Genomic DNA, 24,722 nt, shown 5'->3' on the forward strand with positions numbered 1-24,722 from the left:
CCAGGTTATCCACAGATCCGTGCAGTTAGAGGTAAAAACACTTTTCGGCCAGTTATAGCGCCACCTTGAGGCTGAGTTGAAATTGTTCATGTGGCATTTCGTCCTTGGCCTAGTGGGAATGTGCGTGCACAATTTCACGGAAATCACGCGATGTGTTCATGATTTGCAGCATTTTGTTTGAAACTGAGCACTCCTGTGAACTTTGGAAGCCAATCTTAACCAATCAGGATGGAGTCTGATAAATCTGAAAGACCCGTTTCGTTGAATGGCTCTAGAGAGACTGTGTACCAATTTGCGTGGTGTTTGGACAAAATCTGTAGGTGTACTGTGCAAAAACTTGTTTTGCACAAAGCGGCCTCCTGGTGGCGCTATAACAGGCCGTTCTGGAAAGTTTGGGGCAGAGGTTCATGGTTGGCATCCAGGGAGTGTGTGTGCAAAATATGGCATTGAAAAACTTGTTTTGCACAAAGCGGCCTCCTGGTGGCGCTATAACAGGCCGTTCTGGAAAGTTTGGGGCAGAGGTTCATGGTTGGCATCCAGGGAGTGTGTGTGCAAAATATGGCATCGACCGGGTTAACGGTGGCCGAGATTAGCTGTTCACGGACACACGGACGGACACACGGACGGACGGAGTGCAAAACATACTCTCCCCACATGCCTTCGGCCTGGTGGAGACAATGACGTTTAGAGTCTTTATGTGTGCAATATGTGGTTGTAGATATTTAAAATATCCGCAGTGTCATCAAAATTACTTTTCCCCAAAATGTATAATATTTACATTGTTGTTTGTTAATGATATCAAACACACTGATCAGACTTTCATGAACCATTTCATCAAAATATTGTGACTTCATAGAATAACATCAAAAACACCATTCATATGTATGACAAATGCATAAATCCGTCAAATCTTCCTCCAACCATCCTACTGCATGGTTGATGGCAATGCTGCTTTTGGACTGGCCTCTAACCTGAAACCTGCCGGGCTTGGTTGTACCTACCGGGGGCATAACCCCCACCGGTATAGTCCTCAGGGTCACAGAGGCACACAAGCCTCCCCACCACGACAAGGTAGCAACAACAGGGGAGGTTCCCCTGCTAACGTGGCCCAGGAAAGAGAAGTCTGGAACTCTCTGCAACCCGACTTCGGATGAGCGGATGAAGATGAATGGATGGATGAATTTGCAACACATTAAAGGGATTGTGACATTAAAAATAAATAAATTCATGTCACATGTGAAACCTTTAAGGAGTAGGAAACACACAACATAATTGTAGTGACAGAGCTTTGTGATGGAGTCTACCTGGAGGTGGGAGAGCTGTGTGATGGAGTCTACCTGGAGGTGACAGAGCTGTGTGATGGAGTCTACCTGGAGGTGACAGAGCTGTGTGATGGAGTCTACCTGGAGGTGACAGAGCTGTGTGATGGAGTCTACCTGGAGGTGACAGAGCTGTGTGATGGAGTCTACCTGGAGGTGGGAGAGCTGTGTGATGGAGTCTACCTGGAGGTGACAGAGCTGTGTGATGAAGTCTACCTGGTGGTGACAGAGCTGTGTGATGGAGTCTACCTGGAGGTGGGAGATGTGTGATGGAGTCTACCTGGAGGAGACAGAGCTGTGTGATGGAGTCTACCTGGAGGTGGGAGATGTGTGATGGAGTCTACCTGGAGGTGGGAGAGCTGTGTGATGGAGTCTACCTGGAGGTGGGAGAGCTGTGTGATGGAGTCTACCTGGAGGTGGGAGAGCTGTGTGATGGAGTCTACCTGGAGGTGGGAGAGCTGTGTGATGGAGTCTACCTGGAGGTGACAGAGCTGTGTGATGGAGTCTACCTGGAGGTGACAGAGCTGTGTGATGGAGTCTACCTGGACGTGACAGAGCTGTGTGATGGAGTCTACCTGGAGGTGACAGAGCTGTGTGATGGAGTCTACCTGGAGGTGGGAGATGTGTGATGGAGTCTACCTGGAGGTGGGAGAGCTGTGTGATGGAGTCTACCTGGAGGTGGGAGAGCTGTGTGATGGAGTCTACCTGGAGGTGGGAGAGCTGTGTGATGGAGTCTACCTGGAGGTGACAGAGCTGTGTGATGGAGTCTACCTGGAGGTGACAGAGCTGTGTGATGGAGTCTACCTAGAGGTGACAGAGCTGTGTGATGGAGTCTACCTGGATGTGACAGAGCTGTGTGATGGAGTCTACCTGGAGGTGACAGAGCTGTGTGATGGAGTCTACCTGGAGGTGACAGAGCTGTGTGATGGAGTCTACCTGGAGGTGGGAGATGTGTGATGGAGTCTACCTGGAGGTGGGAGATGTGTGATGGAGTCTACCTGGAGGTGGGAGATGGCCTGCAACAGCTTCAGGCGTGTCTGCAGAGTACTGGAACAAGAAGACTGGGATGGACTGAGACACTGCTGCAGCCAGGGGATGTCCTCCCAGAGGTAGGTCACCTGGCCTTTGTGACCCTGAGGACTATACCGATGGGGGTTATGCCCCCGGTAGGTACAACCAAGCCCGGCAGGTTTCAGGTTAGAGGCCAGTCCAAAAGCAGCATTGCCATCAACCATTAGCAGTAGGATGGTTGGAGGAAGATTTGACGGATTTATGCATTTGTCATACATATGAATGGTGTTTTTGATGTTTGATGTTTGATTCTATGAAGTCACAATATTTTGATGAAATGTTTCATGAAAGTCTGATCAGTGTGTTTGATATCATTAACAAACAACAATGTAAATATTATACATCTTGGGGAAAAGTAATTTTCGTGATATGCAAATGTGGGCATATTCAATATATATTAAGCTAATTTGCATATTCAAATTAAGTTTCAGAGAAACTTGTAATACAAAAAAGTTTAGTTCTCATGTTAAGATTCATTGTGGAAAGTTTCATTGTGATAGGACAAAAGAAAAAAAAAGCCCATTAGGGTGTTTAGTTTTCTCGAGGTATTAGCACACATCTTGAATTGATGAGAATTAAACATATTTCTGCATCTAGGATTTCTTAGGACTTTTAGTATGTTGTTCTAGACACCTCATAGAGATGATCTATGGTGAAAAAAAATTATATTTTAATTAGTCTGTCTGGAAATGCTACTTTGCCTGGACTATGGGCTCACTTCCTTCCTGGACTACATGTTGTCTCATAAGACATCCCTCCCCCTCTTTGACATAAAAACACCTCTTCCGGCTGTGGGGCGCATGTCAAAATTGAAGGTACAATTTTCCCGAGATTCCTTGCGAAGCATGAGCGGTGTGCGTAACATAAGTCCCGGAAAAGATGCGCTGTAATTTGCCAGTAGTCACTTATGTTCCGTCCACACAGGACAAATTAAACGATGCAGTCTGAACGCACTATGACAGCGAGGGACATGGAGGAGTCGCATGAGTGACGTCACTTGGGCAGTGACGCAGCGTGCCTTCAGAAAATGCCTTCAGCACTTGAAGGCAACCGCTTGAGCCTTCATTGGAGACACTTCGCTCCAATGAACTGCAGCAGCCAGTGCGGCATCTATTTTGTTTTAAATATCTATGCTCCCCCTATCCACAAGGAGGAGCAGTGCACCAAAGCATTATGGGAATTGTGTCCAGGAAGGAAGTGAGCCCAGTGCATCATGGACACTGAGAAAATCTAAAATATCTAAAACCACATGAAGACCCCCGGAACGTCTTCTAAATGTCATTAACATATGTTAATATATAATATATATTTGTTTGCAAAAAGTGTATTTTATTAGCTAATGATGATGCTTGCAGTGCCGGTGGATGATATCACTCAAAACTCGTCTGTGTGTGTGTGTGTTTGCTCATTTGCATTTGCTCTAGAAGGATTTTCCACCATTTAGAATTTTCTTCTTTTTGCTCCCCTCCTACAGATTTTGTCTAAATCTCACAAATGATCTCTTGACCTGGAAAGAGAGGCGCCTGGAAAGGAGCCAGCTTTGGTGGTTCGGGCATCTGGTAAGGATGCCTCTCGGTTGTCTCCCTAGGGAGGTCCACGAGGCACGTCCCACTGGGAGGCGGGAGCAGACCCCAGGGCAGACCAAGGCGCCTTGGAACGTCTCGGTATCCCCCAGGAGGAAGTCACTAATGTTGCTCTGGAGAGGGACGTCTGACTCTGGAGCTCTCTGTTGGAGCTGTTGCCCCTGCGACCCGACTACGGATAAGCGGTTGAAGATGGATGAATGGTTCTCTTGACCTATCCGTTTAAAACAATAAATAATTATAATAATAAATAATAAACAAATAATTTAGAAGAAAATCACACAGGTGTGATATTTATAATAATTTAAATAATAGTTCTGTTCTGTCTGTTATGATTGATTATGCTGTATCTATTATGAAGACTAGAATTTCGCATAGCGCCACGTGTCGCAAACGGGAGGAAGGCAATAGCGGAAGGGCGATAGTCGATACTGTTTTTTGTTTGTTTTGTAACTTTTTTACTACAGTAGAGTACTTTTTGTACTCTACTGTACTCCACTGCACTGTACTCCACTGTACTGTACTGTACTGTACTGTACTGTACTGTACTGTACTGTACTGTACTGTACTGTACTGTACTGTACTGTAGTGTAATGTGCTGTACTCCACTGAACTGTACTGTACTGTACTGTAATGTACTGTACTGTACTGTACTGTACTGTGCTGTATTCCACTGTACTCCACTGTACTGTACTGTACTGTAGTGTACTGTGCTGTACTCCACTGTACTCCACTGTACTGTACTGTACTGTACTGTACTCCGCTGTACTGTACTGTATTCCACAGTACTGTATTCCACTGTACTGTACTGTACTGTACTGTGCAGTACTCTACTCTGCTGTGCTGTGCTGTGTTGTGTTGTACTGTACTGTACTCCGCTGTACTGTACTGTACTGTACTCCACATTACTGTATTCCCCTGTATTGTACTGTACTCCACTGTACTGTGCTGTACTCCACTGTACTGTACTCCACTGTGCTGTACTGTACTGTACTGTACTGTACTGTACTGTACTGTACTGTACTGTACTGTACTGTACTGTACTGTACTGTACTGTACTGTACTGTACTGTACTGTACTGCTCTCTTCTCCTCTGTTCTGCTCTCTTCTCCTCTGTTCTGCTCTCTTCTGTACTGTACTGTACTGTACCATACTGTATGGTTCGGTATACCATAATGTACCGTACTGGACCGTACTGTATCATACTGAACTGTGCCATACTGTACTATACGGTACTGTACAATACTGTCCCATACTGTACCGTACTGTACAGTACTGTTCTGTACTGTAGCATACTGTGCTGTACTGTGCTGCTGTGCCCTGTGTACTGTATGTGTGTGCGCACGTGCGTGTGTGTATGTGTGTGTGTGCAGTGAAAAGGGGAGGTGCTGGGGAATGAGAAAGTTGTGATGTAATTTGCATCACAGCGAAATGTTGCGCAAAAACAGTTTGTCTGACAAAAGTAATATTTGTACAGTAAATATGACAGTTGCGTGGATGCAATGTAGTGCAGCTGGATTCTGGGATGGTGCAGATTTGATTTTGCATGGAGAGATGTGTGCTAACAGTGTGGTTTTGTAGGAGAAGGAGCACGAATAAACGGCCATGTGCTTGTGTACCCCCTGTCCTTTAGGGTATAGAAGTAGAAGGATGTTGCTGCCTGGCGTTTCACTTTTACTGAGTGTAGAGTTCTCAATTTTTTTAGGGTCAGGTCGGGCCTAAAATCTATGCTAATTAATCGGGCCGGGCCTCGGGCCAGACCAGTTAGGGCCCAGTTAGGGCCAGGCCTTAATTCTCAGGCCCGTTGAGAACTCTCCTAAGTGGCTGGAGCAATTGATCTGAAATGCACACGGGCATTGACAACGCAATTGTTTGCCTATATATATATATATATATAGGCAATATAATGCATATTGTGATGTAACCGCATATTGTCCAATTATATGAGGGCAAAAAAGTGTTATAAATGCTAAGAGTAAAAATCATTCATCTGAATGCTGCTAATAGTTACTTTCTACTACTACTTAATTGGGACGACACACATTCTGTTGTATGGTCATTGTAGTTTCATTATCTGGCCACCAGGTGTCAACATTGCAGTATCCCCCAGTTGAGAGAGTATGCATAATGTAATAGCTATTTCTTTCTATTTGTATCATTGATCAGTGATTTAATAAAATTGAAAAAATCACACTCGTGTGAACTTCTGTGAAGTGAGGGGCGTTCTTATCATCATACATCATCACAATTCGGCCAATCACTTTTGTCGTCCTAACTTTTCTTTTTTATCAAAGCATTGCTATGGGGTACACACGCACACACAAAGCTATAGGAATTAATAGGAGGGGCTAACGCCCCTCAAAAAGATTATGTTATATGGCAGCCAAGTCTATGTAGAGTCAGCCAAGTGAAGTCTATGGACTTTAATGTTTGTTTAGAGCACTTTAGGGAGCACTTTAGAGCCAGCCAAGTCTTTGGACTTTAATCCATTCTGGACGGGAACATAATGTTTTAAGCATTATGTTATACTTTAGCTATTGAAAAATAGCAGATCTACAAGCTCATAGCGCGGCTACGAGCTCGTAGGTCTGCTATTTTTGAAAAATCATGAAAATGTGGCGCAAATCTTTGAATATATCTTTCAGAGCCAACGTTTTTTTTACTCAAATCTTTGCTTCTGGGGCGTCCCTGGAACAACATATTTTCAGATGGGGGTCAGTGGCCAATTACATTTCTGTTTGAAAACTGTTTGTTTAGGACACTTGATGACGTAAAACATCATGTGGCTGTTTGTAAATACAGTGCATGGGCACCCCTCACTTCACACAAGTGTTTTTTTCTTGTGTGTGATGTCATGTGGCAGTCAAGTCTATGGACTTTATCTTTGCCTCATACACTCTCAGAGATACAAACCCGTAAGGGTCTATTCGTTTCCATTTGTATACGCTCAGAGTTATACCCGTAACGGTTCATTTGGTTCCATTCTTATGTTCTCAGAGTGACAGACCCGTAAGGGTCCATTTGGTTCAATGTGTACACTCTCATTACAGAGCTGTAAGTGTCTATTTGGTTCCATTTGTAGTAAACTCTCAGAGTTGCAGACCCATAAGGTTATATTTGACGACTGGTGGTCCCAATCTTTCTGCTGTGACTGTCTGCCTTTTAGAGCCTGTCTGTCTGCTGTGTAGAGTGTGTCTGTCTGCTGTTAGCCTCTCTGACTGGGGTTGCTATGGTGATCAATTTACCATATTAGGGACATCAACAGGCTTCAACTTCCTTGATTGGCCAGCCTAACCCATCAGCTTTGTGGATTGGACAAACCTTGCATGATATTTGCGCCACTGAACTGAACCAATATATGTGGTATAATTACACTGTAATATACCATGCATTCTATATTACATAATTCTTTTACACCAGTGGTTCCCAAAGTGGCGTCCAGGGACCACCAGGGGTCCTTGAGGGAGTTCCAGGGGGTCCCCAGATGAACGATAGTTTGGAACCAAATGGACCCTTATGGGTCTGTAACTCAGAGTGTACAAATGGAACCAAATTGACCTGTTACTCAGAGTTAATTTTACAATATAAATTGTGGGTCCCAGAGATAAAAATGCCATTAAATGGGGGTCCGTAGACTAATGCATGTCAAACTCGGGGTCCTTGAAACAGAGGGAAAGGCCTGTCTAAGATGTGCGGGGGATATGCTGTTGCAAGGTGCATGGGAGATCGTAACATCGTCTTTGGAGGACACAACACACCCACTGACCTGCATATCTTAGACTTGAGTCCTAGTCTGAAGACATTATGCATGCTAGCAGTTATTCAGTACGGTCTGGAGCAGTCTGGACTGGAGTACTCCCACACAACATCAGGTGGGACTGGATTCCAGAATCCAGTTCCCAAAACGAATACACAAAGCTAAGATGGGGTCCAATGAGGGCGTGGCCTCATGTGGATCTCAGACTTCATGGGACCAATATTATGTGATGTCACCAGACTATGATGTATCTATGACATTATGACTCCATATTTGGGCATGGTTTCAGCCATTGACTTCCATTATAACATTGAAGTTAAATAATAATTAAATATAAAAGGAAAAATGTCCAGAAAGCCTATCAAAATCCCTGAACCCTGACAGTGCTGATTCCAGAGATGCTGAATGCTGTATGTTAAAGTACATGTCTCGCTTTTAATATGTTACACTATGACGTAAAACTGGCCATTCATTATCCATGGCATTTAATGTTAGGACAAAGTTTGTGTTTACACGCACACTACAAGCTGGACGTGGGAGTAGGAGGCCCTCAAAAAGAAAACTAATGTACCCTAATTTGTCTGGAAATCACCAGTAAACATGGAATTGATGGATTCATAATCTCCTTCATTGTCAAATGTCATCCACAGTCACCATAATCATAAGAAAAACCGGGGAAGTTTTGGAAGCAGACATGTCAGATTCTGCATTAGCTGGGGGGCATACAGGAAAGCAGCAGGGTTTATAGCGCTTCAGTTGCTAATTTAAGTTGATTTAATTCCATTTCATGTAAGCCGCTTCATTTGATTTCATTTGGCAGAGAGTAGTGATATGGTTTACATCCAGATTTAGTTGACAAGTTAGTTGAACAAGTTACTACTCATGTGTGTGTGTGTAGCTGTAGCAGAACATTGCTGCCTTAAACTATGCCTCAGCCAGGAACCAAAATAGGTGACAGGCCTGTCTTTTGTGAGTGCAGGGTCTCTCATGACAAGCAAACTATTATTATTTTAGATAGCCTGGCTCTCTGAGTGATAGCTACTGTATATATGGTAGTCTTAACTCAGAGTGAATTTCATTTATGTTTTGTGCCTTAACCACGTGAACTGAACCCTATAGCGTCGTTTTTGTAAATCTCATAATTTGTCATTCATCAGAAATAGGCAAACATTCAATGAAAATAGCAGATCTACAACTGAGATCTACAAGCAAACAATGCTTTCCAAGGTGTGGCACATTGTATATTTACTAGATTGTCTATATTACCAGTAAGACGCCCTGAGGGCTTCCGCCTGGATGCCGGCAGACTGCTGGGCGAGCGCTGGCGCTTTGGCAACATATGGAATGAATTCTGTACTGGCCATATATGGAGCGTGTCTTGAGTGTACAGGGTTTGATGAGGTCTGGCCATATATGGAGCGTGTCTTGAGTGTACAGGGTTTGATGAGGGCCCAGGTAGGGCCGGGCCTTAACTTTCGGGCCTGTTGAGAACGCGTGACCTACAGTCGCAATTATTATTATATTTGACCTATAACGGAATATAAGGTTGAAGTGGTTAGTGGCTGATTCTGTGTTTTGTCTTTACAGATATTTGACGAGTGTGTCCCCCTCTGCTCTATGCCAGCAGCTGAAGGCTCTTCAGAATGTGTCGAATGTAGGCAACAATATAAGGTGAGACATGGGTAATGATTCCTGGAGCATTCTGTATGTCTCTCCCTTGATTTTCTATCTGTGCGTCCCCATCACTGTCTGTGTGTGTGTGTGCGTGTGTGTGTGTGTGTGTGTGTGTGTGTGTGTGTGTGTGTGTGTGTGTGTGTGTGTGTGTGTGTGTGTGTGTGTGTGTGTGTGTGTGTGTGTGTGTGTGTGTGTGTGTGTGCGTGTGTGATGCCTAATAAATCAGTATCTCTGACATGAGACCATTTTTCAATATCACCTCTTCATATTCATACAATAATTGATCTGTTCTGTACAGTGCAGGCAAATGTGACACCGACATGCACAATTTACAATTACAATTTAGCAGACGCTCTTAATCCAGAGGGATTTACATTAAGCAATAACAAAAAGCATGGCATACATCACATAATATAAAAAGTAGTTATCATGAAACATGCATGCGTAAGCTAAGAACGTAACAGTGGAGTATCTATATCATGAAACTATGTATGTAAACTATACATACTATACTATATTATATATTATACATATGTACTATAAAGTGCTATGACTACATAAAAATAAATTCTAGTGCTGTCTACGTAACATGCTATAAGTCTGTTTAAAATGCTATCTAAGTCTACATAAAGTGCTATCTAAGGGGCTAGGGCAAGTGCTACGGGCGGAAGATTGGGAGTGAGGCTGCAGTTCTGATTGTGATGGGAAGTGCATTCCACAGTTTTGGAGCCAGAAGGGAGAAGAGTTTGGGACGTGTGGAGCGTTGTCCCGGCGTTTTAGTGAAGGTACTGTACTTCCAGCTTCCCTGCGTTGGCTGATCTGAGTGAGCGGGAGGGTTTCTAGGGTACGATCATACTTGCAAGATATGGGGGAGCCATGCCTTTGGTTGCTTTGAATGCCAGCATCAGAGTTTTGTATTCTGTGCGGGCAGCGACCGGGAGCCAATGGAGGGAGCGGAGAAGGGGGGAGATGTGTGAGAATTTTGGCTGGTTGAAGACCAAGCGAGCTGTGGCATTTTGGATCAGTTGGAGGGGCTTAAGTGCACATGCCGGTAGGCCAGTAAGGATGCACGCACGCACACACTGTCTCACACACGCACACGCAATTGCTCATGTATACATGAGCAGTTGAGCACTCACATTATACACATCACATACCCAAACACCATCAAACAGGACACAACTAATATCCAACATAACTGTGTAGGTCCAACAATCATGGGTCGCAGAGCTTGCAGCTAAACAATCTAAACATTCCCCGGCACATACAATAACTCTCAGCCTCTACCTGTTCCAAGGACAAGCACAAGCATGCATCCCCTCCACACTGCTGCTGCTGAGTGCTTGAGTACAAGCTGTCAGCTGCCCTCCATCATAGAACCACATGATACTATAGGACTGAGAGGCAGAGGTGATGCCCCCCAGTTATGCCCCATGCAATCAACTATTCAAAAATCTTTACTCTTGGAGACAGTCCAGGTCCTCCAATACAAAAAAGTGGCCTACAGAGGCATTCTAAGGCCCAGTCTCTTCCCCCCGGTCCTCATTCATCTAAATTCTTTAAATCTTATTGCTGTCCCTTTTCATCATCACACATTTTATTATTAGCGATGAGTGAGTTTTGCACAACTACTGCCTGCAGTACCTCAATGTGGGTCAGTCTTGGCAGGTGAAGATATGAGAAACATGAATGCACCATTTATTTAACATATTAACTTCTTCATCTTTTTGGGGTAACATTTTCATTGTCCACTAGACCAGTTGTTTTCAAACTTTTGTGCCTAAAAAAAATGCAGACCAAAGGTAGCGTGACACTGAGCCGGAATTTTAATTTAATTTCACTGCATTATTCAGACTGAAGCCCTTCTCACGGCAGTCGTTTCTGTGACAGGCGTTGCCAAAGAAGAAGTCTTCGGCAATTGGTTCACGTACAGTACACCAACTAATCAAAATAGTAGCAAAGCAGATGACGTCGTTGTCAATGTGGCTAACCTGGTTGCTAACCAAACAAACACGGTCAATGAGCACTAGCATGTAAAACGAACGCGGTAAAATATGTCGGACGATGATGTTTAAAACCTGACGTTTCTGTCCGTTTTTTGGTCCGGTGCTGTTGTTTGACATCATCGAGTTGAAACGGTGCTGATAGGCCGTAGCCACGGTATCAGGTTTTCAACCGAGGCTAAGGGCCGATTCATACTCCTATATTAGAGCCGAATAAAAGTCGGTTCGGCTCTGTAGAGCCAATGTGACGTCATTTGAGGTTCGAGGGGGCGGGTACCGTCCTAAAGTCGTCTCTTCGGTGCTACTGAAAATTTCTGACAAACCGAAATCATTTCGGCACTACAGCGCCGAAACAGCGGTAAAATAGGAGTATGAATCGGCCCTAACATCACCAGACCCTGAATTGCAAGAACATTATTTTTTGAATGGGCGTGGCTAGCAATTCAGCGACTGGAGCCAGGCTAGACCAAAGGCCAAGTCAAAATCTCAAGGCACACCTACACTGTAAATTGACACCTACACCAATGGTTCTCAAACTTTTCAGGACGCGACCCCCCAAAATAATCATATTTGAACTGGGGACGCCCCATTCTGACAAGCAATGAGATTAATCTCATCATACGGTTCCACTGATAAATATTTTGGGAAGCCATTCTTAACAGCGTTGTGAGCTTATAGGTGATTATTTTTGAGTGGCGCTAGCCCCTCCTATGTCCAGCTTTGAGTATTGGTGTGTAAACAAACATTGATGACAAAAGTGTGCTGTAAACACAAACATTGAAGACAAAAGTGAGGACGCAAATTGTGATTGGCCAGAATGAGATGATGAATGATGATTGTTGTGGCTCTTTGTTGGTTCCAAACATTTCAACCTTATAGCCAACAAACCCACTGATGCACCTGGGGATTATGAATGTACGCAGATATAAGAAGTAGATTGTCCACAGGTTCAATGTCATTGTAGTTTGTATTTACTTTCCTTTAAAGTGCAGTGATGGTACATTACAAGCATTTGTCTCTTCTGTGTTGTCTGTCTGTCTGTCTGTCTATCTGGTAAAACTGGTTTGTCCACCAGGTGCATGCCGCTCCCCAATCACCCAGGCCTATTATGCTCTCTCTCAATCAATCAATCAATCAGGTCTGGGGAGGCGTGCCCTTGGTGTCCAAACAGTGCTTCAAATACATAACCCATCAAACCAATACCCAATAATGCCAAATAATAACTACAACAATTGTGATGATAATAATAATAAATAGACATACTAAACAGTGAGGATGGCTTCTACACTCCCCCCTAATTGTGCACAGTATATGGACACAATTACAAAATAAATTTCAAAGAAGCCAAACACAAAAAACATTATTCAAAGGTATGTGGTATGTGTGTTGTATTTAGGCTTGACTGAATCTTCTTTGGTCGAAACTGCAAAAAAAGAAAGAAAGGGAAAGATGGAGAAAATAAAAGTTAAAGCTCTCAATGGTCTGGAGAAGGCTTGATGTAGCCCTCAAGCCACCACAGGAAGCAGAGCAGGTGGTTGTCCCTTTCCTCCGGCACATCACCCTCCTCGTTCTCCTTCTGCTCTCTCTTCTCCTGGACAGGCCCTTTGTCCTCCTTTCGGTTCCTATGCCTGCTTCTTTTCTTCTTCAGAGGCAGCTCTTTCTTGCCACCTTGTTGGTCATGGTCAGATGTAGTTTTCTTTATGGTGCCATTTTTCCTTCCACCACTGGTCTTCTGTGATGGGGAAGGATGCCTTTCTCCACTGAGTGGATCTTTCCCCACTCTGTTCAGCCTCTTTGGGTCAGCTGATTCAACCCAGCTAGCGCTGTTGACCATGGCATCCTGCTTGCCGTTTTCATCTCCCTCACACATCTGTCCATAGTGATCTCCAGCTTCAGATGTGACACCGAGAGCTGAGGAGCCGCCCGTCTCCACAGCCATCTCACCGTCCTCCTCTCCGTCCTCTTCTGCAGGGTCAGTCAGCTGTTCCTGTTGGAAATATTTCAGCTGCAGAATGTTCTCCTCCAGAGCCTGAGGGATCTTCGGCTCGGAGACACTGTCCTCTCCTTCCTGCCATGTCTCTCTGCCATCCTCTCCTGGGGGTGTATCTTCTTCCACCACGTCATATGTGACCAAAATGCTTTCTCTGTGCTCCCTCTCCATCTCTCGTGCCATCCACTTTTGTACAATAATTTCAATCTCCTTTCGACTGAGCTCTGGAGGGTCTTCCCACCAGTCCTCTGCATCTGCAGGTGGTAGAGCAACCTCGCTCACTGCTCTCATGACATCTGAGTCAGACATAGTAATTCCCTTTTTTGCCACACGTAAAAGTGCAGTGCAGTGTAAATGCAAATGCCCAAATAAATAAAGGCAGTGCAAAACAGCAGGTGTCACTAGTAAAAGTCCGGCAGTGACAAAAACAAGAATAATAATAGACGGCAGTGCAGCAAATGGCCAGCAAACAAGTCACCAATAAAAGTTAAGCAGTGGAAAAACACGAAAATAAAATAACTCCAATAGTTATTGCTGTTTTCCTATACAGCTTTTAAATTCGGTTTCCAGTGTCCACTACATACCAGGCTCCTAATTGATGAGTCTTTGTGGCTTTGAGCTGCGCATCCAGTTAGTTAATTCCCTTATGTTTGTTCCAAATCCTGGTTCGAGTCCTCCTTGTTACTTGAAGAACCAATACTTCTAAATCCAACAGGACTCACTTTTACTATGTTGTGGCCATTTTGTTGGTTCCAAACATTTCAACCTTATAGCCAACACACCCACTGATGCACCTAGGGATTATGGATGTACGCAGATATAAGAAGTAGATTGTCCACAGGTTCAATGTCATTGTAGTTTGTATTTACTTTCCTTTAAAGTGCAGTGATGGTACATTACAAGCATCTGGTAAAACTGGTTTGTCCACCAGGTGCATGCCGCTCCCCAATCACCCAGGCCTACATATGCTCTCTCTCAATCAATCAATCAATCAGGTCTGGGGAGGCGTGCCCTTGGTGTCCAAACAGTGCTTCAAATACATAACCCATCAAACCAATACCCAATAATGCCAAATAATAACTACAACAATTGTGATGATAATAATAATAAATAGACATACTAAACAGTGAGGATGGCTTCTACAATGATGTATGATGAGTGCCCCTCACTTCACTGTGTTTGATTGATTGGTTGATTACTTTATTAACATGATTATTAACAGTACAGGTAGTACAGTCAAAGGTTATTCTAAAAGTTGTAGGGGTGTAACGATATAGTAACGAAATACCAAGTTTAATTTAAAACAAGAAACAAGAAACAATCACATTAGTGATATAATGGTCAGGTGAAAGAAGCGCTGTCTCTGTTGTGTTCTCTTGAAAGCAGATTTTCCAGATGTAGTGGAGGTATGTATGGTCTCAAACATCAAATAATCTTGAGAGTGTGTATGATAAGAAATAGTTTTCCATTGTAAAAGAGAGTTTAAATAAGAAGGTGTCGAGTGGTGTAATATATGCACAATATATATATATTGTATACAGACGGAGAGTCAACACGATGCTGGATTAAGACTAGTGTGCTTTATTCAACTGTCCCCCGGTGCCCCCGTGCCCAGGTACAAAGGTTCCTACCACAGTATAAGCCAATACTACAGTGAGTTCTCAATTAGAGCTTTATAGACAAATAAAAACCAGTGTTGGTCTCTCCTTGTCGCAAGGGAGGGCCAACCAACCTTATTGTACAGTATGCAATGATGGGTGTTATAGCTGTCGCCTGTTATAAATCTGAGGGCAGAATGATAAACTGGGTCCAAGATTGTAAGTGTGGTAGCTGATGCGTTTCTGTAATTATTGTTTTATATATAGTTTGTGTGTCACAACCTCGCGCTTCGCGGCCGTTTGCGTGCGCTGTCTCCGTTGTGTTCTCAACTTCTCCCCCCATATTAGTATGGTTATTACTTTAGTAACGTGTATGCAGCTGCGGTGGGTGTGAAGTTATATTGAGTGACGTTCTAACATTGCAAACGTGTCTTCCCCGTCACGCCGTGAGTGTTACTGCGAGTCTTCACTGTCAGACAGACAGCCAATCACGAGGTTGTTGCCAGCACAGTAATATGATTGCCAGTGTTGGCAATTGTCGTGACAGAAATAAGCTAACCAACCTCCAAAACTGTGGAAAAAAACAATCCATGAAGTTTTTATGGAAATAAGCGGACTTGGCAACCCTGCCTGGAGTCGACCAGAGTCAGAGTTACGCAAACTCCGTTCACTTCATGGGGCCAGTCAAAAAAGTACCACAGACGAAAAACAGTCCAAATTTCATTCTGACATCTCCACGAAAAGGCCTCGTTGTCCTGAATCCTTATCTATAATTTATACATTATGGATCAATAGTGTGGACTTAGACTGTTTTTCGTCTGTGGCATTGGTGGCTCTTCTACATAGACTTCTATTGAATGGGGACAACCAGAAGTTGTTTTCTGCCCCCTGAATATTGCTACTCTTCTATTAGAGTCGACTAGGTGGCAAACATGCATGTCGTCTACATTTCACAAGTAGATGTATAGTTGTCACCTGACCAAAAATCGAAGTATATCGATATGTAAACCTCAAATATCGCAGCGTAACTGCGTGACACACTGAAATCACCATTACAAGTATTCATAATGTTATGATCATCCAACAGATATAAAAGTGCACAGGATTGTAACTGTTGCCAAGGCAATTCCCCGTCCGGGTGGACTTAAACCCTGTTGTTGTTAGACCATCTGTAAACAATTCCCCCTTATCAGTAATGTGATCTATTACATTGCATTACCCACACTGAACATCATTTGCTGTTCATATATTCAGAACGGGTAAGGACTAGTACAGTACAAAGCACTGGCCAGAGAGCTGAGTACCTGAGAATGGCTGCTTATAGACAAATTCACAGAACGCTGCCCTGTAGTTGCGGTTTCATTATTGACGCTTGACACCACAGTTATGATTGCCTCTCTGTGGATTTGTCTATACTGCTCTTATAGGATGAGGATGCACACTTTTAACTTGTTGATTGCTGTTCTGTGTTCTGTCCAGCACCTTGTGACTTTGTCTTGAAAGGTGCTTTACAAATAAAATTTACTTACTTACTTACTTACCTCTTGAAGGGTAAAATTTCATTGTGTCATCTGCTTAACTAAAAGATCACACCCGTGTGAAGTGAGGGGCGCTAATATATTAAAGTCTAACTCATGCTGATTAGGTGATGTAATGGTGATATAAAACAAACGGTGCAAACACAAACAGCCGTGTATGTATGTATGTATGTATGTATGTCTGTCTGCCTGTTTGGGGTATTCACACTGAGCACTATAACTCCAGCCGAGCAGCTGGACGCAGTACAGAACGCAGTTCACACGGGTCGGGTGTGATTTATATTCTATTTTTTCAAATGTACCTTAATTGTTTTCATTACACTATAGGACTTAATGTAATGAAAACAAGGTTTAGGTCTACCTAATGATTTATTGGGTAAGTTAACATAAATGTTTAATTTATGACATTTTCCCTTACTTCTGCATTTACTGTAGCCTTCTTTTGTTTTCATTTAACACAATCCCTGCCGGGATTAATTAAAGAATTAATACTATATGCCAGGATATCAACCCGTTCAACCCTTATTTTGAAGATCCAAAACACAGCGATGTTGTGTCAGCTTAATGGTGTGTGTTGGTCTCGAAGTACTGGCCGGTGCCATTACTGCGACCACTAGGCTCCGTACAAAAAGCCTTGTTTTGACCAGAAATGAGGGGGATTTGGAGTCTAAAGCGACTGAGAGCCAAGATGGCGCAGTCCAGCTAGTGTCTAAGGTAACAACAGATAGCCATCCGAAGCTAATGTGAGTAGCCTTTCCACTAGATCGGATCAAACACATTTATACAACTGAATAAACGCAGCCTACGCATTTTGGCAGCGTCGCTTTTTAAATTAAACCATGTAATAAGGATAGACAGCTTCTGCCTACCTTTTCGATCATGTCAAATGAGTTTAATACATGATTATTCTTGTAATGTTCCAACGCCATAAGATCGAAATAAATAAACCATTCATTCATTCATTCATTCATAAACCATACATTCGTTCATTCATTTATTCATTCATTCATTCATAAATAAACCATTCATTCAAGTTAAGGTACAATGCCTGAGAGATGATGGCATGTTACAGATCAGATGACCTTCCGTTATGGTCTGCTGTGGAGGTTGTTTGCCTTAGTAAATGCCTGTTTTATCTGCAAGTCATTTCAAGTCATTTATTATTATTTTGAAAGAGCAGTGACAGCCTGAAAGCAAAAGAGGTGCACCATGCTCATATACTGTAATTTTGTATTATGAAACATACTTAAAGAACCACTTCTTCACCCAATGTCAACCTATCTTATCTTCATATAACTGGTCCTCACTAATTCTGTAATTAATTATTAATCTGTGTATAATTTACAATTTAGGCATTTAGCAGATGCTTTTAAATCCAGAGCGATTTACTGTAAGCAAAACATCAAATGCATAGAAATTGTAAACCATAAGTAAACCAATAACTCTCTCTGTCCCTCAGAGGAGGGCTTTGGTGTGGACACATCAGAAACCTGGCTACCAGTGGCATCATTGGTAGGCAGGCTTGGTGAAAAAAAATGTTTTGTAACTTTTGTTATGTTTATACTTTTAAATTGACTTTTTTTTAATTGAACTTTCCAGGAGGAGAAAGCTTGGAATCGTTTATGATTACCGGTATGTCAGGTAGGCAGCATGTTTCTGAACTGAATTGCCCACCAATGAGATGCAGCCTGAGTAGACGGAAATATAATGAACATTATACAACGTGTAAGTAGTTCCGACCAAGCAATCTGATTTAATAGGCTCTCTACCGGTGCTGAAACGAGAATGACGGCACACCTAGCCATTCTCAAATTAAACTAATAAAAAGATAACAGTCAGCTGTGCTGCTGATCAGGAGTCTTGGCACTGGCAGAACAGAGTGGACTAAGTGGTAAGGCGAGCAGTTTGCATGGGGAAAACAAAATCGATGTAATAGCTAAATCTGGCATTTAATTGGTTTTTTTACCCCATTATTTTTTACCCCGTATTTCCAGGATAACAAGAGGTAACACTTGCAGAAAGGTTATGTTGAGAGTGAAATGCCCCACAATAATATATTTTAAGAGTTTTATTTTGTTGGTAACTGTTGTTTTCTCGCAATATTACTTCAGTGATGCTTTGCGGAACTCAGCTCTGCCTCATAAAGGCCCTGTCATAATTATAAGGACTAATTATATGAAGATATGTTTGAAAATAGGTGAAGCGCTCCTTTAACCTGCACATTTTGAATGATGTCAACGTAACACATCACATTTAGCAACAATTGCCTCTCAATAGCTTCCCAGAATTCTAAATTAATCTTTTTAAAGCACTTGAAATAAAATCTGCTTGAATGATTCATTTGAGACAAGTAAAACCCATTTTAATTTAAGAAAAATTGCAATTCGGCAAAATGGCTCATTTACTACAATAAAATATATATATAATTCGTGAACAACTGAGCAGAGTTAGAATAGAAGATGAACTCTTCAAAGAATCATAATGAATTTAACTAGAAGGAAGGTATATAACAGAATGCTGAATGAAGCTTAATGATTGATTCAGAGGAGTTGCTTGTAAATGATTCTGAGTCAGTTTGATCTTAGGGCTAAAAATAGACTTTCTCTATCACACGCACGCACGCACGCACGCACGCACACACACACACACACACACACACACACACACACACACACACACACACACACACACACACACACACACACACACACACACACACACACACACACACACACACACACACACACACACACACACACACACACACACACACACACACACAGCACAGCAAACAATTGCTTTGTCTTTTAGGTTTTTACCCAACGCTAACACAATGTCACACCTTTCATCACAAGTATCCTGTTTTCGTCTCCGACCCACTGACACAAAACCTCTTTCATACAACACACTCTCTTTCATACACACTAGCACGTGCACACACACACGCGCAGAAGCCCCCTCTCTCTCTTTGACACTGTCTTTGACTCTCTCTTTCCATCTCTGTCTTTCTCTGTGTGTGTGTGTGTGTGTGTGTGTCTCATGAATTAAAGAGCAGAGCGAGTCCACAGGGAAGAAATTATTCAGGCAGATCTGCTCTCTGACAGAGGAGTGGGAGGGAGCAGAGAAAGACAGGGACAAGCGAGAGCAGAAGAGAAAAGAGGAGAAGAGAAGGGGAGATGAGAGAAAGAGAGGAGGGAGGGAGAGGGAGAAGTAGAAAGCGGCCATTAATATGGACTGGTTTGACAGAGAGGTGATCAAACTGCTGAACCGCCTGGTGTGTGTGTGTGTGTGTGTGTGTGTGTGTGTGTGTGTGTGTGTGCGTGCGTGCGTGCGTGCGTGCGTGCGTGCGTGCGTGCGTGTGTGTGTACGCACGTGCCCCCCCTGGCTGAGTTAATGAGGTTGTGGCACTGTAATCCTAGATTTCTCCACTATTTCTTCACATTTCTCCACACATTATCATGGTTAGGTTATTGTCCCATGACACAATGTGGTGGTAATAATTCCCATATTCCCTTGCAGAATAACAACTTTAATGCATAGCCTACAGCAAGATGTTATTGTAATACGCATACGAAATAGGTGGTACAAACAAATCAAGTTTATATAGGGATTGCAGGTATACTCTAAGCTTGAGAATAAACTAAATAGACTAAGGTCCATGAATCAAGTACAATATTGGTGAATAACCCATTTTGGGCAGGAACCCCTTTTGGTGTTTTAAACATTATGTTATAATGTAGCTATTGAAAAATATCAGATCTACAAGCTCATAGCGCGCCACCGAGTGGCGCGCTACGAGCTTGTAGGTCTGCTATTTTTGAAAAATCGTGAAAATATTTGTTATTTGTTATGTTATTTGTTATGTTTAGCGTGCCACTCTATGAGCTTGTAGATCTGCTATTTTTGAAAAATCGTGAAAATATTTGTTATTTGTTATGTTATTTGTTATATTTAGCGCGCCACTCTATGAGCTTGTAGATCTGCTATTTTTGAAAAATCGTGAAAATATTTATTTCAGAAAACTGGAGGAAGAATTATTTTAAATTTCGAGGTCAGGCCTAAATAGCCTACTACACTGTCTCCCCCAGGCTATTACCATGAGTACCATGTGTAGTTCAAAAGTGCCAGCCAAAGGCATTACATGTGTGTGGATAAGACAATTAATTAATTTAACCCTGACAACATCGCTATTTTGGGCAGCAGTCATTTTAGGTGAAAAAAATTAGAAAAACTCTGAAAGGTTTTGAACATTTTAGAAATGTACCGTCCTAAAGTCGGCTCTTCGGTGCTACTGAAATATTCTGACGAGCCGAAATCATTTCGGCACTACAGCGGTAAAATAGGAGTATGAATCGGCCCTAAGGCAGGTATCGGCGACAGGTTTAAATTGAATGCTCAATAAGCTGTAACATTAGTTCTGAAGCGACCACTTTGCATATTTAATAATCCTTAATTACCACCATCATAAGTTTGTAGTTAATTTAGTATTTTGACTATTGCTATTGTAAAATAAAGTTAGCTTTAAAACAGCAATATTGCCACAACTCTGAGAAAGGCTATTTCATATGCATCCAAGTCCTGCATATCATAACAATACTAAAGCGTTATTCATAGTCTGGATTTTCGGTGGTTAGGTGACCACCGAACTACAACATGACGTCACGAGCCGCGGTGAAGAGCAAACCACCGCCACCGCCCCAGTCCTTCTCTCTGTTTTTACTCACCACCGCTCAACGTTATTCCAGCTCTGGTGGTCACCTCACCACCGGAGCGGTGGTCAACTGGTCACCTCACCACCGAAAGTCCAGACTATGAATGAGCCTTAATCATCACCAGTAAGACGCCCTGAGGGCAAGAAGCATCTGCCTGGGTGATGGCAGACTGCTGAACGAGCACTGGCGCTTTGGCATATCAACATATGGAATGAATTCTGTACTGGCCATATATGGAGAGTGTCTTACAGGGTTTGATGAGGTCAGACCAACATATGGAATGTCAGGAAGGAAGGGTGGGGTAGGATCAACATATGGAATGTCAGAACAGGTCAGCATAATGGAGATCTAAGGGTTTGAGGTTGAGGGATGACGGTAATGATTGGTTTGAATGTGATTTGGTAATATAATATTATTCATTCACATACTTGCCCAGACATTTATCATATTCATAATATGTGCCAATAATATTAACTGTGGTCGTCGTCACAGTTCTCTCCAAGTTGACGAGAAGTTCATTCTTTGCGTTCTTGGTGTTGAGAAATGCCCAATTAAGTCACCAATGTGGCTATATCTGTATCACTGAAAAAGGAACACACCATTTTAAAGCTCCCCCCTTTATATCTGTATCACTGTCATATACTGTACACCTGGATTCCATCATGGCAGCTTGTGGTAGTTTTTTTTCTTCTTTTTCGGCTTTCACCTTTATTTTATATTTTTTTATAGAGGCACAGACAGTAGGCTGACAGGAAATGGGGGAAAGACATGCAGTAAAGGCTGTTGGGATCGGGAGTCGAACTCGGGCTACCGGTCAAGGTGCCTGGACCGCTGAGCCACGGCCCAGGCCAGCTGGTGGTAGTTTTTAACATTGTTTTGAGGAAGTAGCGTGCTAAAGGACTTATCTGGAAGCAGTCAATATTACTCACACACACATACAGTATAAATCACCATACATGATCCGATCGCCCAGTGGCAGCAGGAGTTGGAATTGGGGGGTGTCATACGGTGAAGATTTACAATGCATAAGTAAGTAACACTTATATTTAACTCTCAATATAACAACCTTTCGTGTTTTTATCCTGGAAAATACATGGGGTCTGACAGAGACAGAGTTTTTCTTTTTACCGAATGGGTTGCCAGATTGGCAGGCATATGGAGAACAGAGATGCATGCAGGTGCATCTTTACAGTACTACTTGTAGTACTTTACAGCAGTACTACAAGTGGACATGCCACTCCACATGAAACATGCACAGTATCGTGCATAGTGTTATGGAGCCTTTTATAAAATCTTATAAGATTATAAGTTAAAGTTAAAATTGACTAAGAAAATACAATCAGTGATTTTCTCTTAAATCTGTGATTTATGATTCTCACGTCAGAATGAGCATAGTTGGTTATGTATTTATGTGTACACTACAGTGTGTGTGTTCTGTTGTGATTCACCTATACTATAGCATGAATAAACAAAACAAAATTTTGTGGATTAAGTGACTTTTCCTGTCATAATGTTTTCACCACTGTGTGCATTAAACTTACAGGTCTGTAATAATATGAATATATCACCATCATCTCTTTTTTCCCCATTTTCACTTTTTTTCACAATGCCACGCCATGCAGACTTTCCGGTCCATCCCCAGTTCCTGCTTACTGATACATGTGTCTCTAATAGCGATGACATCAGGGAAGGACAGTTTTTGTCTCCACCAGGCCGAAGGCATGGGGAGACAGTATGTTTTGCACTCCGTCCGTCCGTCCGTGTGTCCGTGTGTCCGTCCGTTTGTCCGTCCTTCCGTCTGTGAACAGCTACAGTAATCTCCGGCACCGTTAACCCGGTTGATGCCACATTTTGCACACACACTCCCTGGATTCCAACGATGCCCGAACGGCATAGCGCCACCAGGAGGCCGCTTTGTGCAAAACAAGTTTCTGGACAGTACACCTACAGATTTTGTCCAAACATCACGCAAATTGGTACACAGTCTCTCTAGAGCCATTCAACGAGACGGGTCTTTCAGATTTCTCAGACTCCATCCTGATTGGCTAAGATTGTCTTCCAAAGTTGGCAGGAGTGCTCATTTTCAAACAAAATGCTGCAAATCATGAACACATCGTGTGATTTCTGTGAAATTGTGCACGCACATTCCCACTAGGCCGAGGAAGAAATGTCACATGAACATTTTCAACTCAGCCTCATGGTGGCGCTATAACTGGCCGAAAAGTGTTTTTACCTCTTATCTTATCTGTGGATAACTTTGTATGCCAACTCCCTAGAGGCCAAGGAAAAACCTTTGCCTGGAATTTTTCACATCTGCTCTTTATAGCGCCACCAGGAGGCCGACATATGTCAAACACATTTTCTAATAATATTAGAAATTTTGATAAAATCTGAAGGAGTAATATTATTACTCCTTTATCCAAATTTCACGCAAATCGGTACACATGCTCTCCATAGTCATGTGATCAAGATGGGTTTGTTTGATCCCTCATTGGCTACAATTGGCTTCTAAACTTTTCAGGAGTAGCCTGCTTTGTACCTGTTTTGTACAAATCGCCACAACTACTCAACGCAGCGTCCGATTGTGGTGAAACTGTGCATGCATATTCCCACTAAGCTGAGGAAGAAATGTCACTTGACAATGTTCAAATCAGCCTCATGGTGGCGCTACAACAGGCCAAGCCGCGTCTCACACACACACACACACACACACACACACACACACACACACACACACACACACACACACACACACACACACACACACACAAACACACACACACACACACACACACACACACACACACACAAACACACACACATTTATATTGCTCCTAAACATTTTGCCAAACATCACACACACCCACTCCTATCCTCCTGGTGGAGACCTGTGCCCAGAAGGGCACTTTTTCTAGTCTACCTCTGGTCTGCTTTGAGGCAGGATTCCAGAGAAGAACGGAAGATATAGACCGATTCAGAAACGGGTCTCATGGCTTGCCTTAGAGTATATATGAATATGACATCCGAGTTCTCCTTCCATCCACTTGCATTAAGTTGCTCAAAAGCGCATGAGGCGATTTCACTCCTCCTTCCGGGTAGGAACAGATTGCATTCTGGGATGGATTTGCCCCAAACACATGAACGCGCTGCCGTTGAACGTGCACGAATGCGCACGAACGCACACAAGCGTGCTGCCGTCGTGAACGTGCACAATGATAGTCAACGGACCAGCGTGTTCGTGTGTTTGGGGCCAGGCTGCAATACCTTCATTCGGCCACTATGTCCATTTCGCCTCAGGGTTTCCGCTGGGTGCCTTCTCTATTCATATATACTCTAAGGTCTCATGGTCGCAGGCAACGTATTTCCTGTAGGCGGAGACGACATATCTGCGGTTTCCCTGCACCTCCTTCTACTACAGTGAATGAAAACGTGACTGATGTTAGTCTGCCTCAAACGTTACTCTTTTACCTGCTTTTT

At 42.9% G+C, this 24,722-nt stretch overlaps 1 protein-coding gene across 1 annotated transcript in view; it reads left to right on the top strand.

Annotated features, from left to right (window-relative positions):
* LOC310866117 (uncharacterized protein) overlaps positions 1–24,722 on the top strand; it is a 266,238-nt gene that overhangs the window by 93,054 nt on the left and 148,462 nt on the right. The gene's annotated exons all lie outside the window — the stretch shown is intronic.

Source organism: Protomyctophum parallelum, assembly GCF_964188405.1.
Source record: "Protomyctophum parallelum genome assembly, chromosome: 10".
Classification (NCBI taxonomy): Eukaryota; Metazoa; Chordata; class Actinopteri; order Myctophiformes; family Myctophidae; genus Protomyctophum; species Protomyctophum parallelum.